Source organism: Panthera pardus, unplaced genomic scaffold, assembly GCF_024362965.1.
Source record: "Panthera pardus isolate Hobbes unplaced genomic scaffold, ASM2436296v1 HiC_scaffold_21, whole genome shotgun sequence".
Lineage (NCBI taxonomy): Eukaryota > Metazoa > Chordata > Mammalia > Carnivora > Felidae > Panthera > Panthera pardus.
Genome location: NW_026526777.1, coordinates 29459094 through 29462735, shown reverse-complemented (window position 1 = coordinate 29462735; position 3642 = coordinate 29459094).

The window sequence follows — 3642 nt, the reverse complement described above, 5'->3', positions numbered from 1 at the left end:
TTCCCAGCAGCACATGATGGAGTTCTCGATGACTGGGAAGATGATGGGCATTTTAGGTCTCTCCTGCATGAACGCCAACCATGAGATCAGCGTAGAGGCATCGGAGGCATTGCATTACTTTTTCAAAATCCTTGTGCTTCATAGAAGTAAGTGATATGAGCCTGGACCATCATGTGGCTGCAGTTGGGGGACCCGCTGAGTAGCAGGAGCATACAAGCACCAGTCACTGAGTGCCTGCCTTGTGACAGGCACACCAAAGGGCAGTTCTCTCGTGCGGGGGTGCTGGAATAAATCTGCTTTACCTAAATGAACTCCAAACCCATTGCTGATGAAATGCCCTGTTATAAAAGATTCTAGGAAATCCCTGGCAAAAAGGGAGACCTAGATTTGCAGCCGCTTATGAGATCAGCTTGCATCTCCAAAACTTCCCGCTGTCCTGTTGCTACTGCTTGGGTGTAGGACTGAGAAAATGAGCATTGTTTCTCAGGGAACAAACTTGGGAATCTTTGGTCTAGACCTTCTCTGTCCCAGAAAAACCAAAGATACAGACAGCCACACACACTTACAGAGGTGCTAGAGGAATTTGCAAATGTGCCCTAGAGGGAGTTTCAGAAACCTTAGCTTTTTATGATTCAGTAGGATGTACTTCCTGTTTTGCTAGCTGTGGGGGTGGGGAGTGGGAACAGTTCTCACTGTGGCATGGGTACGGGGACAGCAGGGGTCAGGGGACCAGACCACCTTGCCAACTACAATCTCCCTCCACCCATCAACCTGGCACTAGGGAACTCTCCCCATTCTGCTGGGCAAACATTACTCCACCTGTTGAACCTTGTTGATCTTCTCTGAGGTTTGGAGGGGAAGTGAGGGAGGGTGTGTTCCTTTCTCCCAGTGAAGGCCCTGCCCTTAATTGTTGTTTTTGGATCGGAGGTATGAAACAGAAGACAGAGATCATCCTGAAGGATTTGCAGAAGAATTTCCGCGGAGGATGGTTTGCCAACATACAGAATCTCGCAATGGTAACCCTCGCTCTCCATGGGTGTATGGGATGCCCAGATGGGGAGCGTTCACAGGGGAGAAAGATGGCTGAGTAGAGATTACAGAGAGCCTGGCTGGGGTCACAGAGGAGCACTCCCCCACACAGGGAACTGCCCCCAAATCAAGGTCTCATGGACAGCATGCTGGAGGGGTAAGGCCCATTCCCCTAGCTGCACTTGAGTTGATTGAAGTTTGAGGTTATTGAGAGAGTTTTAAAATAGGGGCATAGCCGACCCTATCCTCCACTCACTGATTGTGTTCATGTACCTTTATTTGTGGACTAGCTTTAACCCTATTCAATCAGCAAGGGTGTATTGCTTGTCCTAACAATGGTGTCCTCAAGCTTAATCTACTTCAGACACGCCAGCCAGAAATCCAAGAGTCGTCCTTCCCTCTTTTCCTCACTTTCCACATCCAATTTAATCCCATGTCTGTCCACCCTCACCCTGAGTGGCTCTTGAATCCATCCACTCTGCTCTGGCCCCACCACAGCGATTCCACCATCAATCTCTTGCCTGGGTTATTGCAACAGCCTCCTGTCGATTGCCTTGCTTCCAACCATGCTTCTTGTCACACCATTTTCTGTACTGTCATCAGAGAATTAGTTCTAAAATGCACATATCATCATATTAGTCCTCTTTGGACTCTGCACTGACTCTCCATTATTCTTATCCTAAAGGCCAGACTTCATATAGCCAATGAGGTCCTGCACGATCTGGCTCCTGTCTGACTCCCTTGCCTCATCTTGTCTTGATTCCCCTTTCCCACCTGGCCCAGGTCCCTTGCAGGACACAGTGACCACACAAAACTCCTCCCTAGGCCTTTGCAGAGTCTGTTCTCTGCCTGGAACTCTTTCCCCCACTTTCACCAAGTGTGGATTTCGGAGATATTTCCTCCAGGAAGCCTTGTCTAATCTTGCAAGTCTAGCTTTGTCCACACTGTGTCCCTCACTGGCATTTCTCACATGGCACCACGACTGCCTATTTCCCTGCCCTGCCCTGACAGTAAGTTCCTTGAGGGCAAAGTCAGACAGTGCCTTGTGTGTGGGCTTCCCCAGCTCCCAGCGTAGAACCAGGTACAGAGTTGAGACTCTCTTTCTTGTGTGAGTGCATGAGCTTCACTGAGGTGTGTACATTTAGAGACAGGAGGCACATCTGTTTTAGACCCTGGCAGTCACTGCTTGCTTTGGAATGCTGCAAATTCACTAAACATCAGAACTTATTTCCAAATGGAATCACCTAATTATGTTCCAAATTCAAAATAGAAATGCCTTATTGCATTTTTCTCAGTATCATGTTGTGTGGACCATTGTTGTTACCTGAGGACTTAAGAGCTAATGACACTCGGGAGCCTGGCCTCACACCATGGAACAGCCAGATAGTAGCCAGGGGCTGCCTCCACTGGACCCTGGTTGACTGGTCTCTTTGGAGTCCAGAGGCTTCGGGCACTCCCAGAGTGGGATGCTGACATTGCAGAGACAACTGTTGTTCTCTCTTCAGTTCTTCAGGAAATACCTGACCCCCGAAGAGCGAGCAGATGTGATAATGGTGCCAATGGAGGCCCTGACCAATGCCAGCAGGCATGATGTCTGTGCAGCTTCCAAGATGTTAAAGATGATCCTGAAGCACCCTATGCCAGAGATTGGGAAGGTACCAGCTCTGAGGGACTTAATGGTTCAAGGTCAACTTAAGGATTCTTCCACTCTGTTTTGGATCTTGTTCTGTTTGATTTGCTACTGGTTGGGGTTCAAGGAATTGCAATCCTTTAGCCCAGAGGAGAAAAAGTTAAAGGAGGAGTTGTTTGCAATTGTGTGGAAGGCCATTCCATTGGAAAAGGTGACCTCCCAGTCTCCACTTCTACCAGAAAGGGAAGAATAAAGTTGTAGCAGGAAGCTACTTGTGGGGGCGTAGGACCAGAAGAGAACTCAGTTATCTCTTCTGCTTCCAGACAGTATGTTAGGTCTGTGGGCCCCTTCATCTTCATTCAGGTGGGAGAATACAAAGTGAAGACAGAGGTCTGTTTATCGATTGATCGATCGATCGATCTCATATATCTATATTATATGTATATGAATTTATGAGACACTGACCTGAATCAGAAATGGAATACAGAGATTCTTTTGTCAGAGGTGGGATTGTTTCTTAGTAAAATTAAGACAGCATAGTTTATCTTTGTCTTTTTGTTATGCCATTTTTAAAGGTCTCATGGATTGATAGATTCACTCTCATTTTAATGGCCTAACCCACTCCTCTATGATGCTAATGACACCTCCATGATAGGTCCAATTAGCAACCTGAGTCTTACCCTTGCCACTCTCTCTGGCCTGAACACTCATCCGAATGCCTCAGAGTAGACTAGGAATACGCTCTTCGAGCTGAATGCCACCCCAGAGGTCAGCCACTGCAACCTCCCACTCGATGCCTGTAACCCCTTCCAGAACACCCCTGAGCAGCCAGCCTCTGCTGAAAGCACTTTTGGGAAGCTCACTACCTTAAACCATAGCTCATTCTAATTTGTGGATCTTTCATTATAAGAAAGTTCCACTTTGTGGATTGAAATCTGCATCCCCATAGTTTCCAGACTCTGGCCCTAGTTTACTTTTTGGAG